Source organism: Salvelinus namaycush, chromosome 21, assembly GCF_016432855.1.
Source record: "Salvelinus namaycush isolate Seneca chromosome 21, SaNama_1.0, whole genome shotgun sequence".
In the NCBI taxonomy this organism is placed as follows: Eukaryota; Metazoa; Chordata; class Actinopteri; order Salmoniformes; family Salmonidae; genus Salvelinus; species Salvelinus namaycush.
The window spans coordinates 13,107,960-13,123,712 of NC_052327.1; the positions used below are offsets into that span (position 1 = coordinate 13,107,960).

At 43.3% G+C, this 15,753-nt stretch overlaps 1 long non-coding RNA gene across 2 annotated transcripts; it reads right to left on the reverse strand.

The window, feature by feature from the left end:
* Positions 1–10,276: 10,276 nt before the first annotated feature.
* LOC120066120 lies at positions 10,277–14,774 on the reverse strand. 2 transcript variants are annotated; one of them, XR_005478741.1, is made up of 4 exons: positions 14,208–14,774; positions 12,211–12,690; positions 11,283–11,839; positions 10,277–11,098 (listed from the first exon to the last, which is right to left on the reverse strand). It is a non-coding gene; the product is annotated as an uncharacterized LOC120066120 (long non-coding RNA). The 2 variants fall into 2 exon arrangements; XR_005478740.1 differs by having other exon boundaries at positions 10,277–11,839.
* Positions 14,775–15,753: the final 979 nt, after the last annotated feature.

The window sequence follows — 15,753 nt, forward strand, 5'->3', positions numbered from 1 at the left end:
TTGCAAAATAAATGGCCACTGGATTGATGCAAATAATCATGATATCATTTTAACAGGTAGGCATCTTTAAATCTTTCTAAATTGTCTAACAGATATTTGTCCATGAAACCGTGCGCATTTTAGAACAGAGTTTTCCTACAAATTGCACTTTGGAACATTCATGATCATGAGTGGGCCTATTTCAGTGTGTACATTGCTGCAACTAAAATGTGAAGAAACAGTTTATCAATATTTTAAGCTAAACATTCTGATCTGTTACAGCAGCCTTATTAATTGATATGGCATATACAGTGCTTTCGGAAAGTATTCAGACCTCTCAACTTTTTCCACATTTTGTTACGTTACAGCCTTATTCTAAAATGGATTAAATATAAAGGTTTCCTCAGCAATCTACACATAATACCCCAAAATGTTTGCAAATGTAGAAGATGTGTTTTTTTTTAATACCTTATTTACATAAGTATTCAGACCCTTTGCTATAAGACTCGAAATTGAGCTCAGGTGCATCCTGTTTCCATTGATCATCCTTGAGATGTTTCTACAACTTGATTGGAGTCCACCTATGGTAAATTCAATTGATTAGACATGATTTGGAAAGACACACACCTGTCTATATAAGGTCCCACAGTTGACAGTGCATGTCAGAGCAAACAACCAAGCCATGAGGTCGAAGTAATTGTCCGTAGAGTGCCGAGACAGGCTTGTGTCGAGACACAGATCTGGGGAAGGGTACCAACATTTCTGCAGCATTGAAAGTCCCCAAGAACACAGTGGCCTCCATCATTCTTAAATGGAAGAAGTTTGGAACCACCAAGACCCTTCTTAAAGCTGGCCGCCCAGCCAAACTGAGTAGTCGGGGAGAAGGGCCTTGGTCAGGGAGGTGACCAAGAACCCGATCGTCACTCTGACAGAGCTCTAGAGTTCCTCTGTGGAGATGGGAGAACCTTCCAGAAGGACAACCATCTCTGCAGCCCTCCACTAATCAGGCTTTTATGGTAGATTGGTATCAACTCTGTCCACGAGATTCAAATAGGTCAGATCAGGTTTGCAATGAATAACTTCAATCAGACCCCCTTTCACCCGTAGAGGGGGAAGGAGAGAACTAGTGGGAATGAACAAATCAAGTCCTGTTGTAAATCAAGGGAGAAGATCCAGTCATGCACTCTCCAAATTCACTAAAGGAATGTGCTTTGTCTCAACAGACCTTTTTCCCGCTGAAACTCTAACACGTTCAAAAGCGAATACTGGAACAATATTTCTAATGAGGAACGTGGGGAATGGTCAGAGGTGATCTATAGAACACTAATGTCATTTTGTGATGTCATTAAAAATGTTATAAAGGAAATACTGTAACTTGGAAAGTCCAGACATTTCTGGACCTGTGACCAGTGGGCCAGAGAACTACAAAGATTACAGGCGTGCCACAAAAAGGCCCAACCCCCTTTCCAAGGCTACCCTGTTCACCGAGAGATCCCCGGTGAACCCAGGCATTTCACGAAAATACATGAAGTGTTGTGTTTAAAAAAAAAAAATCTGTGTATAAAACGCTCTTAGGCCTCACTCACCCCTATCTGAGATACCCACTGCAACCCTCATCCTCATCTCCACCTTCCCTGGAGAACGGAGCTGTTCTCGACCCAACCAACCAGCCATGGAGGTGCGTCACTCGCCGTGGAAGTCGAAGAAATCGTATCCTCTGGAAATGGGGGTCTCCATGGTTTAGATCCTCGGAGTTCCCACCCTCATCAGACCATGAGGCTCCTTGAGAGACCGGCCCATGCAACATCACCAGCTGTCATCATAGGCAGCTCTATGGTGAAAAACATCTCGGTTCCCAAGGCAAAAATCATGTGCTACCCAGGAGCACGAGTACAGGTCATAACAAGGCTGCTTCCGACTGTTCTACCACAGATGCCGGGAGCTGACACTGTCGTAGTCCATGTGGGATCAAACGACATCAGGAGGGCTAGCTCAGAACTGATTTTTGTATTAAAAGACTCCAAAAAACAGCCAATCATTTCAGGTCCAGTACCATCGTTAGGCCGCTGGTGTGATAGATTCAGCAGACACTACACATCTGGCTAAAAGACTATTGTAGCTCTGCTGGAGTCACTTCTATAGATAACTTTGACACCTTCTGGAAACAGAAGATACTCTACATGAATGACGGAGTCCATCCAAATCATCTTGGCTCCTGGACTCCTGGACTGGCTTTTCAAGGCTGCATTGAAACAATGACTGGTCAATGATCCAAGACCAGCTCAGTTAATCCCTACCATTGTGACAATAAGTCGTCATACTTCTGCATCAAATGTACATGATCCTAGGGGCATTGGCAAACACAATGTAAGTAATTAAATTTATGTACCCCTAATTGCACCGAATACTTCCGTTTATCCTACAGCTATTGTATGCAGTAATCATGAGCCTAAGAACCAGATTTACAATGTTAGCACTGAGGTGGTGTGCCCTAGTAGGAAGACCACTTTGTGCAGCTCACCCTGCACTAACAGCTCCAATGTAAATAACATGAGTAGGTCTACTTCTGATAAGCGTCCCAGTAAAGCATTAAAAACGATCAAGCAACCCAGAAAAGTGCTAAAAATAGCCCATATTAACATATATGTAGCCTAAGAAACAAGGTCCATGAAGTCAATAACTTGCTTGTAACAGATGACATTCATATTCGGACTATCTCTGAAACGTACTTAAATAATACCTTTGATGATACAGTGGTAGCAACACATGGTTATAACATCTACCGAAAAGACAGAAATCCCAACGGGGGCGGTTTTGCAGTCTATATTCAGAACCACATTCCTGTAAAGCTTAGATATGATCTAATGTTAAATACTGTTGAAGTAATATCGCTACAGGTTCATCTGCCTCACCTAAAGCCCATTCATGTGGGAAGCTGCTATAGACCACCAGACCACTAACAGTCAGTATCTGGATAATATGTGTGAAATGCTTGATAATGTATGTGATATCAACAGAGAAGTATATTTTCTGGGTGATTTAAATATTGACTTGACTATCATCAAGCTGCCCACTCAAGAAAAAACTTTAAACTGTAACTAGTGCCTGCAACCTGGTTCAGGTTGTCAGTCAACCTACCAGGGTAGTTACAAACAGCACAGGAATTAAATCATCAACATGTATCGATCACATCTTTACTAATGCTGCAGACATTTGCTTTAAAGCAGTATCCAAATCCATAGGATGTACAGTAGTAATCACAATATAATAGGTATATCTAGGAAAACCAAAGTTCCAAAGGCTGGGCATAATATAGTGTATAAGAGGTCATACAATAAGTTTTGTTGTGATTCATATATTGATAATGTAAATAATACGGTATGGCAATAACAATGACATGCCACCAGGGTCTGAAAATCTGGATGAAAAATTACTGAGGATAATAGCAGACGATATTGCCACTCCTATTTGCCACATCTTCAATTTAAGCCTACAAGAAAGTGTGTGCCCACAGGCCTGGAGGGAAGCTAAAGTCATTCCGCTACCCAAGAATAGTAAAGCCCCCTTTACTGGCTCAAATAGCCGACCAATCAGCCTGTTACCAACCCTTAGTAAACTTCTGTAAAAAATGGTGTTTGACCAGATACAATGCTATTAAACAGTAAACAAATTGACAATAGACTTTCAGTACGCTTATAGGAAAGGGCACTCAACAAGCACAGCACTTAACACCCACAATCATTTTATCATCAATTTCTCTCAGCCAATCATAAGTCATTTGTGTGTCTTGTTAGACTTCAGTGCAGCATTTGACATTATCAATCATAGACTGCTGCTGGAAAAATGTGTGTTATGGCTTTACACCCCCTGCTATAATGTGAATCAAGAGTTACTTGTCTAACAGAACACAGAGGGTGTTCTTTAATAGAAGCCTATCAAACATAATCCAGGTAGAATCAGGAATTCCCCAGGGTAGCTGTTTAGGCCCCTTGCTTTTTACATTTTTTACTAACAACATGCCACTGACTTTGAGTAAAGCCAGAGTGTCTATGTATGCGGGTGACTCAACACTATATACGTCAGCTACTACAGCGACCGAAATGACTGCAACACTTAACATAGAGCTGCAGTTAGTTTTAGATTGGGTGGCAAGGAATAAGTTAACCCTAAATATTTCTAAAACTAAAAGCATTGTATTTGGGACAAAACATTCACGAAACCCTAAACCTCAACTAAATCTTGTAATAAATAATGTGGAAATTGAGCAAATTGAGATGACTAAACTGCTTGGATTAACCCTAGATTGTAAACGGTCATGGTCAAAACATATTGATACAGTACTAGCTAAGATGAGGAGAAGTCTGTCCATTATAAAGCGATGCTCTGCCTTCTTAACAACATTATCAACAAGGCAGGTCCTACAGGCCCTAGTTTTGTCGCATCTTGACTACAGTTCAGTTGTGTGGTCAGGAGCCACAAAAAAGGACTTAGGAAAATTGCAATTGGCTCAGTACAGGGCAGCACGGCTGGCCCTTGGATGTACACAGATATCTAATAATAATAATATGCATGTCAATCTCTCCTGGCTCAAAGAGAGATTGACTTCATCACTACTTGTATTTATGAGATGTATTGATATGTTGAATGCACCGAGCTGTCTGTCTAAACTACTGGCACACAACTTTGAAACCCATGCATACCCCACAAGACATGCCAAAAGAGGTCTCTTCACAGTCCCCAAGTCCAGAACAGACTATGGGAGGTGCACAGTACTACATAGAGCCATGACTACATGGAACTCTATTCCACATCAAGTAACTGATGCAAGTGTCACGCCCTGACCTTAGAGATCCTTTTTATGTCTCTATTTTGGGTGTGAGTTGGGGTGGGCATTCTATGTTTGGTGTTCTATGTTTTCTATTTCTGTGTGTTTGGCCGGGTGTGGTTCTCAATCAGAGGCAGCTGTCTATCGTTGTCTCTGATTGAGAACCATACTTAGGTAGCCTTTTCCCACCTGTGTTTTGTGGGTAGTTGTTTTCTGTTTTGTGTCTGCACCAGACAGAACTGTTTCGGTTTCGTTCGTTCTCTTTGTTGTTTTTGTTATCCAGTGTTCAGTTTTATGAATAAATCATGAACACTTACCACGCTGCGCTTTGGTCCACTTCTTCATGCAACGATGGCCGTTACAGCAAGCAGTAAAATTGGATTTAAAAACAGATACAAAAAACACCTTATGGAACAGCGGGGACTGGGAAGCAACACAAACATTGGTACAGGCACATGCATACACACACGATTACATACACACTATACACACATATACACATGGATTTAGCACTGTAGATACAGTTGAAGTCTGAAGTTTACACACACTTAGGTTGGAGTCATTAAAACTCGTTTTTCAACCATTCCACAAATTTCTTGTTGACAATCTATAGTTTTGGCAAGTCTGTTATGACATCTACTTTGTGCACGACACAAGTAATTTTTCCAACAATTGTTTACAGACAGATTATTTCACTTATAATTCACTGTATAACAATTCCAGTGGGTCAGAAGTTTACATACACTAAGTTGACTGTGCCGTTAAACAGCTTGGAAAATTCCGGAAAATGATGTCATGGCTTTAGAAGCTTCTGATAGGCTAATTGACATAATTTGAGTCAATTGGAGGTGTACCTGTGGATGTATTTCAAGGCCTACCTTCAAACTCAGTGCCTCTTTGCTTGATATCATGGGAAAATCAAAAGAAATCAGCCAAGAACTCAGAAAAAAAAATCTAGATCTCCGCAAGTCTGGTTCATCCTTGGGAGCAATTTCCAAACGCCTGAAGGTACCAGATTCATCTGTACAAACAATAGTACGCAAGTATAAACACCATGGGACCACGCAGCCGTCATACCGCGAAGGAAGGAGACGCGTTCTGTCTCCTAGAGATGAACGTGCTTTGGTGCGAAAAGTGCAAATCAATCCCAAAACAGCAAAGGACCTTGTGAAGATGCTGGAGGAAACAGGTACAAAAGTATCTATATCCACAGTAAAACGAGTCCTATATCAACATAACCTGAAAGGCTGCTCAGCAAGGAAGAAGCCACTGCTCCAAAACCGTCATAAAAAAGCCAGACTATGGTTTGCAACTGCAAAGAACGTACTTTTTTGAGAAATGTCCTTTGGTCTGATGAAACAAAAATAGAACTGTTTGGCCATAATGACCATCGTTATGTTTGGAGGAAAAAGGGGGAAAGCCCTGACCTCAATCCTATAGAAACATTTTGGACAGAACTGAAAAAGCGTGTGCGAGCAAGGAGGCCTACAAACCTGACTCAATTACACCAACTCTGTCAGGAGGAATGGGCCAAAATTCACCGAACTTATTGTGGGAAGCTTGTGGAAGGCTACCCGAAGCATTTGACCTTAGTTAAACAATTTAAAGGCAATGCTACCAAATACTAATTGAGTGTATGTAAACTTCTCACCCACTGGGAATGTGATGAAAGAAATAAAAGCTGAAATAAAATCATTCTCTCTACAATTATTCTGACATTTCACATTCTTAAAATAAAGTGTTGATCCTAACTGACCTAAGACAGGGAATTTGTACTAGTATTAAATGTCAGGAATTGTGAAAACTGAGTTTAAATGTATTTGGCTAAGGTGTATGTAAACTTCCGACTTCAACTGTATGTGGTAGTGGCGGAGTAGGGGCCTAAGGGCACACAGTGTGTTGTGAAATCTGAGAATGTGTTGTAATGTTACTAAAATTGTATAAACTGCCTAAATTTTGCTGGACCCCAGGAAGAGTAGCCTTGGCAGCAGCTAATGGGGATCTATAATAAATACAAATACTTTTATGAGCTGAAATAAAAGATCCCAGAAATGTTCCGTACACACAAAAGCATATTACTCTCAAATGTTGTGCACAAATTTGTTTACATGTGTCTTAGTGAGCATTTCTCCTTTGCCAAGATAATCCTTCTACCTGACAGGTGTGGCATATCAAGAAGCTGATTTAACAGCAGGATCATTATACAGGGGTACCTTGTGTTGGGAACAATAAAAGGCCACTAAAATATACATTTTTGTCACACAACACAATGGCACAGATGTCTCAAGTTTTGAGGGAGCGTGCAATTGGCATGCTGACTGCAGGAATGTCCACCAGAGCTGTTGCCAGAATGTTCATTTCTCTACCATAAGCCGCCTCCAACATCGTTTTAGAGAATTTGGCAGTACGCCCAACCAGCCTCACAACCGCAGACCACGTTTATGGCGTTGTGTTGGCAAGCGGTTTGCTGATGTCAACGGTGTGAACATAGTGCCCCATGGTGGCGGTGGGGTTATGGTATGGGCAGGCATAAGCTACAGACAACGAACAGAATTGCATTTTATCGATGGTAATTTGAACGCACAGAGATACCGTGACAAGATTCTGAGGCCCATTGTTGTGTAATTCATCCACCACCATCACCTCAAGTTTCAGCATGATAATGCACAGCCCCATGTCACAAGGATCTGTACACAATTCCTGGAAGCTGAAAATGTCCCAGTTCTTCCATGGCCTGCATACTCACCAGACATGTCACCCATTGAGCATGTTTGAGATGCTCTGGTTCGACGTGAACAACAGCATGTTCCAGTTCCGCCAATATCCAGCAACTTCGCACAGCCATTGAAGAGGAGTGGGACAATATTCCACAGGCCACAATCAACAGCCTGATCAACTCTATGCAAAGGAGATGAGGCAATGATGCAAATGGTGGTCACACCAGATACTGGATCCACTCTCCTGCTTTTTTTAAAGGTATCTGTGACCAACAGATGCATATGTGTATTTCCAGTTATGTGAAATCCATAGATTCGCCCAGGCCTAATTTTTTTGTTTAATTGACTTGTATGAACTGTAACTCAGTACAATGTTTTAAATTGTTGCATGTTCCATGTATATTTTTGTTCAGTGTAAATAAACATCAATCAGTGGGTCTTGCACCTGTTATACAGAGATTGCCAGTTTACAGAGAAGTACATGGTGCAGTGATGTGTCCTATAAGGAGCATTGGTAGTAAATCTGATAGGCTAATAATAAAGAAAATCTATGCTATACTTGGCATGTAGGTTTCTCACTTATGGGTGGCACAAATTGGGATATGGGGGAGGGGAATGGGAAGGGTATATGCAAAGTAAATACTGTATTATTACTATAGTTAAAAAAACGTGTTTTTCGGACATTATTGTAGTATTTACTGTACTATTTTACAGTATACTACAACATTCTATAGTAAGTACTACAGTACACATGCTCGAGGGATACTACAGTTTGTTATAGTATTCTACAGTATACTACAGTTAACTACATAATTCTATAGTAAGCACTGTAGTATTCTATAGTAAACTAGTATTTATTCATGTGGGTGGTCATAGAGTTTAATTTCAATTACAAATATTCACTTAGGCAAACACTTGGTGAAGACTACAGGACAAAAATCAATTGAATGCAACAGCCATGTCTCTGTCACTAACAAACATGCTACTGCCTACTCTAAAATTAACTTGAAAGGCACACTGGGAAATATGCAAATAAGGCTTTACACCCTGTTAAAACAACACCCCAAAACCTTTTTAGAGGTACATTTTTTGCCAACTAAAAGGAACAAATGGTTTTGCCACACTGGTGGTACCCTAAAAAGGTATGATTTTGTACCTGTTCCCTAAGGTACACTATTGGCTCTTTTAAGGTACAAACCGCAAGAGTACAATTAAGTACCTATAACTAAAGGTACAAAGGGCATACCTTACAGGGTACCACTACAGTGACAAGTGTTTGTACCCCTTTAAGAACAAAAATAAACCTTTATTTCTGAGAGTGTATGTACTGTATCCAGTTTGTAATGAAAATGTGTAGGCAATGTTTAGCCAATCAATTGGCTTGCCTGTCAAGAGCTGGAGAAACGCTACTACGTGGAGCAGACGAGGATTGAAACGTTGAGGTCATGTTGTACTGTACACTTTTCTGTCATCCATTGCCATAGCTTTAAACATTGTTCGTCATTGGAGCGCCATCCAAACCACAGTCCATGAGGTCACCCACAGAAATGGCTCTAGTCTAATACTAACAGCAGCTTCTACAAGGATGTTGGGTTGTTTCAAAAAACGGCACCCTATTCCCTATATAGTGCACTACTTTTGACCATGCCCAAGGCTCTGGTCAAAATTAAGACACTATGTAGGGACTAGGGTGCCATTTGGGACTCATGCTTAGGCTCTGTGAAGCAGTGCTGCTTATTGGCAGAAGCAGCCCCACCACAGCTGGGCGTGCTTAGCATAGAACAAATGTAGTCTTAAGCCTGCTCCGGTAACACTCTTATATTTCCCCCATAAAATGTTATAATTCCTGGATTATATATTCCATGTTCGGAAAACGTTTCACCAGAGACTTCCTCAGACTGTGAATGCTAATAATGTCAATATTAGGATACGCGGAAAGCAATACTGCGGTTGGGCTGTGTGTTTATCGAGCATGGCAGTGGGTTAAGTGCTGAAATCATCTGTCGGAGACCCAGCCACCATAACCACGTAACCAGATGAGTCCCAAATGTAGTTTTATAATGAGTACTGGATAGTTAGGTCTGGCTACTGAGTTATTCCATCTCAAAAAGCACAAGAGGATTTCGACACCCACCATCTCAGACTGTTCCGAAATTGGTTTCTGTAGATGGAAACAGATAAGCATTCCAGCAACATTTTGCTGAAAGATAATTAGAACTAAGAAATTATGCCAATTGATGCACCCAAATTGGCTATTTCAATTTGTTGGATTCATGTAACGTTCAATAAATATAGTACCCAACTTGGACCAAACGTCTTCTTAACAATGATTTTAATAAATGGTCAAAAGCCACTCACGGACCCCCCAAAATCAAGCACTCCCTAATGGCCAGTATCAGTTCTCTATGTTTGACAAGTATTATGAAGCTGCGGCGTAGTGTATTGTTTATTATGGATCCACATAATAGGTACAGCAAAATTAAGGCAGTTATACAATTTTAAAGACAGTTGGTTTAATAATAACATGGAGTTCCAAAACAAGAGACGCAACTGGACATGAAAACTGAACCAATTCTGCCTGAAGACTGACGCTGGGGATTGCTAGATAAAGGGGAAGTAATCAAGGTGGTGATGAGACGCAGGTGTGCGTAATGATGGGTTGCCAGAACCGGTGGTTACTAAACCGGTGATGTCGAGCGCCGGAGCGGGAGGAGACGTGACAGTTACACCCCCCCCCCCCCCCCCCCCCCCATGCATGACTACAGCTGGTCCGGATGGCGAAGATGGAAATCTCGGATGATGTTGGGTTCTAGAATGTCATCCACCGGAACCCAACACTGCACCTCTGGACCATACCCCTCCCAGTCTATCTGGTACTGGAGCCGACCCCCACGACGTCGGGAGTCCAAGAGGGATCTGACGGCATAGGCGGGGCGTCCCTCGATGTCCAGGGGAGATGGAGGGGTGTCGTGGGGGACAGTTTCAGCTAGGGGACCAGGAACCACCGGCCTGAGGAGGGAAACATGAAAAGACGGTGAGATCTGGTAATTAGTGGGGAGCTGTAATCTATAGGTGATGCCATTGGCCCTCAGGAGGACTTTGAGAGGCCCCACAAACCGGGGGCTCAGCTTCCAGCAGAGCAGACAGAGGTTCCTGATGGAGAGTCAGACGTGAGCACCAGGATGAAACACGGGAGCCTCACTGCAGTGGTGGTCCACCCGATCCTTCTGACGGCGCGCCGGAACCATTCGTAATCTGCAGGGGCCTCAGTCTGGCTCGGAGTCCACAGAGCAGGGGCCAGCTGATATCCCAGGACACACTGGAAGGGAGTCAGCCTGGTGGAGGAGTGAGTTCTGGGCAAATTCCGCCGAGGGAAGGAACCGGGCCCACTCCCCTTGCCAGTCCTGGCAGTGACTCCTTACGAACCTCTCCAGCTCCTGGTTGGTCTTCTCCACCTGCCCGTTAGACTGAGGCCAGTACCCAGATGTGAGGCTGACCGTGGTCCCCAGCTTCTCCATAAAGGCTTTCCAGACCCGCGACGTGTGTCGGAAGACCTGCTGGAATAGTGCCTCAGCGACTTGGAGAGTGGTAGGTAGACCAGAGAGAAGGATAAAACAACAACAACCAGAATAGTGGTAAAACCATCAGAAATGGGGAGATCCATAACAAATTCTATGGACAGATGTGACCAAGGGCGCTGATGGAAGGTGAAGTAGTTTACCTGCTGGAGTGTGCCGGTAAGATTTGGATTGAGTACATACCGAACATGAGTTGACATAGTGGGCGACGTCCTTCGCCAAGGTGGGCCACCAGTATTTTTCGGAGAGGAATTGGATGGTGCGGGTGATACTTGGGTGTTCAGCGGCAAGGGATGTGTGTCCAGCGGCAAGGGGTGTGTGCCCAGGTCAACAGCCAATCTCTCACCTCCTTGGGGACGTAGATGCGCTCTGGAGGGCAGGTGGCAGGAACTGGTTCTCTCCAGAGCCTGGCAGATGTCCACATCTATGTCCCAAAACATGGGACCAACAATATGGGAGGAACGCTTGATGGGCTGGAGGACACTCCCAGGACCCTCCACAGACGTGGAACCACAGGGTGTGGGAAAGCAGGTCCTCCGGCATCCTGGTCCCCAGGCGGTGATTCTCATCCTTGACCAGGAGATGGTGGGGTTATGACGTTGGAGCCAACGGAGGCCGAGGATGACTGTACGGGTGTGGTGATGATGAGGAAGGGAAGGCTTTCCTGGTGCATGGGTCCCATGGTGAGGGTGCTGCGATGTGCGTAATTGTGCCGGATCCCAATGGTCATGTATCCAGGGCTTGAACAAGAAAAGGAGAGGAGAGCGGGTATGAATTTATGTTCAGGGAGGAGGCAAAGGTCTTGTTGATGAAGTTCCCAGCGGCACCGGAGTCCACTAGAGCTGTAGAGACAGATGAGGGACAGCCAGCCAAATTGAAGCCAGAAAGGGTTTGGCGGAAAGTGATGGAAAACTCACGCCTACCCTGGGAGATGGAAGGTCACGCACCGGGCACCGCTGAATAGGAACAGAGTCCCAGCTGTCTCCCATGACGTGGAGAGGTGCGTGGCCCCCACCTCATGGTTTCAGGCTCTCCCTTAGGACAGCCAAACGAGGAGCGGAGTGGCATGGTGGACACCAGTGCTCCCGAAGAAAAATAAAAAGTCACTCACCTCCCTCTGCACTCTAGAGGATGGTCGAAGACCGCTATGAACCTCTCATAGGAGCCCAACTCATCCTCTCCTCTCTCCCAGCCGGCCGTAGCCCACTCCAACGCCTGTCCAGTCAGCAGTGAAATGACCGTGGCAACCTTGGACCTCTCGGGGGTGGGGGCTCCCGTCTGATAGGTGAAATAAAGGGAGCACTGGAGTAGGAAGCCATGGCATTTCGATAGAGTACCGTCATCCTTCTCGGAAGGGAAAGTCGGGCATCGCTGACCTGGGCGGACGGCTGGGGGACTGACTCACTGTGACGACACATGGTAGGAGGCACTCCGTCAGCGGTATGGAGAACCTCGCTGGTGGTGTCGAGGCGGTGGAGAACACGTAGGACCTCCTTCATGGTCGTACCCAGTAGAGTAGTTAAACCTGTTGCTTGAACATCTGGAAGATGGTCTAATCATTTGCTGCTTCCATCATTTCTGAGGCCGAATTCTGTAATGTAGACACAGGGAGTCAGGAAGCAGGTGCAGATGGTTAATAATAACGAAGATGGCGCGTTACAAAACAAGAGAAGCTTCTGGACATGAAAAGTGAACCAACACTGCCTGAAGAGTGATGCTAGGGAGTGCTGTATAAAGGGGGAAGTAATCAGGGTAGTGATAAAGTCCAGGTGTGCCTCATGATGGGGCGCAGGTGTGCGTAATGAGGGTTGCCAGGTGTGTGTCATAATGGGTTGCCAGAGTTGAGGACATTTTCTTTGCAACAATAGCTTTTGTTCATTATGAAAATAAATAGTGTGGTCATCCTCACAATTCAAGCCAATCCTCCATGAAAGCAATTCAGTTTGTCCTGATACTGTATACGGGCCATTGCGGTGGGCTTGGTGTGGGGTTTGGGGTGGTCCGTGGGTAGCTTTTGACCATTTAGTTGGATTGTTAAGAAGAGGTTTGGTCCAAATCCGATGTTGGGTACTATATTTATTGAATATTATATGAATCCCATAAATTAAAATGGCCAATTTGGGTGCAGTAAATTAGCTTAATGTCTCAGAGTTCAAATTGTCTTTCAACAAAAATAATGTTGCAGGAATTATTATATTATCTGTTTCTAACTACAGAAATCCACTTCAGAAGAATCTGAGATTGTGGGTGTCATGGCTTGCTGAAATGAAACAACCCGACTGTTTTTTGTTCTAAGTAGGGGCTATTAGCATTACATGGTTCAATGAAATAGACCGTTTTGCACTGTGAGATAATAATGAACTAAGATATGCATTTATGGGCCTATTAATATGCACAAATACAGGATAAGCAACAACACATACTCCACACACAGTCCTCTAACGTACTCCCTGTTCACCCATGGCTGCGTGGCTAAGTAAACTCCAACTCTATCACCAAGTTTGATTTCATTTTACAGTAATAATTGTCTGCATGATGAGTGTACTTTGGATATGCCATTTAATTCATTTAGAGATGCACGATAGAGCATACGATAGCATGGCATTTAGCTTAGCAGCCAGCCTGCCCGCCCGTGTGTTAATCCTGCCTGTTTTATTAAATATGGATGACTGGGCATCTGACCGTGGTTTCGGAAGAGAACATAAATCATTTAATCTTCAAATGAAAAGAATGTCTGATAGCAATTATAGGGAGAGTGTTAATTACATATTCACTTTCATCTCTGATCACACAGTCTAGCCTCAATGCTGGTGCCTCCCTCTTGTTTGATCAAATGTTCGAAACAATATCAAGTGTCCTGCGCAATAAAATGTTGAAAGTCTACATACATTTGTGTTATATTTCCTGTCCATATTTCGTCTGGACAAATTGTGGGTAATAGTGCAGAAAATAAAGCTAATCAGAAAAACATTTCCCTTAAGCTTGTTCACTTACAGTGCCTTTTTCCTGACAAAGAGAAATACTCACATACAACAATTCAAAGTGGTTTACTTTCACTGTGTAACTACACTATTTAGTTTATAACATATTTATAAGCGTTTTACTCACCCATTGACCATTGCTTTGTTAGAGCACACACACACACACACACCACACCACACACACACTCTTTCTACAGATGTCTCACTATACAGCCCTACTAGAGTAGGGCATCCAGACCTGTGTTTAATGCTGTTTGAATTTCTGCAGTCAGGGGGAGCAAAGAAATGTCCCCCTCCTCTCGTATTGGCTTGTTGTCTTTGTGTATGAAAGAGATTTACATTGAGATGGTAACGTAAACTGCCATGTTGTATCACGGAGCAGCAAAGTGGGACAGCTGAGGGAGGAAGGAGCAGCCGTCTCGGGGGTACTGATGCTCGCTCACAGACCAGGATATGGATCAGCAGCACAGGAGTATATGGAATTAAGTACACAATCGCCCACTTTACTAGAGGAAGCCAGAAACACACAGGAACATTTAAAACAAACATGGGCTTGGAAAGAAATAAACAAAATAAAATGTGTAGACTTATAAAAACACCAGCTGAAAATGGTATCGGTTTCTAGAGGTGATGTGAGGCTGCATTTGAAATTGTGTTTGTATGTGTGAGAGAGAGAGAGCGAGCGAGAGAGAGAAACAGGATAATGTGGACCAGAGTAAAGAGACAATGAGGATTTGAAATGGTCTACGAAGCTATTTCATGTGATGACTCTTGGTCACTTATTAATAACCAAAAAGCCAAAGTCCATATACATGAGCAGGTGACTAGATGTACTATCTGTTTGTATGTACTTTATTAACAAAAGCTGTATGAACAACCTGTGATATAATAGACTGGTTTGTACCAAAGTCAAGCGAGTTGCTGTTATCTGTCTTTAATGTGCAATGATGTCCTTAGACTATGTCCATTGGCTGTAAGTTACTGATTGTGACAGCGTTTAAGCAGGATTCAGGTCCCATTCTCAGAAACACAACCATTCCATTTGAGTTTGAGTTTGAGTTTGAGTTTATTTTTACAGGGACAGTGCACATTAATCAACGTTTCAGTAAAAGTGCCGGTTTTAGCCAGCCGGCTAATTTTCAACCGCAGTCCCTGGGCAGGTTATTAAAAACAATTACAATATAGACAATAGCAACATAGAACAAGACATAGCATACAGACATAGCAACATAGGACAAGCAAGACGTAGCATACAGACAGAGCAACATAGAACAAAAAGCAGCAAGACAAAATTCATAAAAGCAACAAAGTGTTTACACACCTCACAAGTTACAGACAACAGACATGGAAAGCGGCAACACACAGCTAGGGACCATGTTCACAAATCTGATTGACCTTTAGCCATGTCTTCAAGCATTTTGTGAAAGTGTGATATGTGGTGCAGTTATGTGTGTCTGATGGCAGTGTATTCCAGACATGGGAAGCTCTCACAGAGAAAGCGGATTTACTAAAGGTGCTTTTCCTTAGGGGAACTACACAGTCACCTCTCATGGCAGACCTTGTGGATCTGCTGCCATATGTTTGGGTTTTCTGTTTAACAAAAATACTGAGTGGAGGGGGAGCCAAGCCATTTAGGATCTTGAATACAAGACATGCATCGGTGTATTGCACAA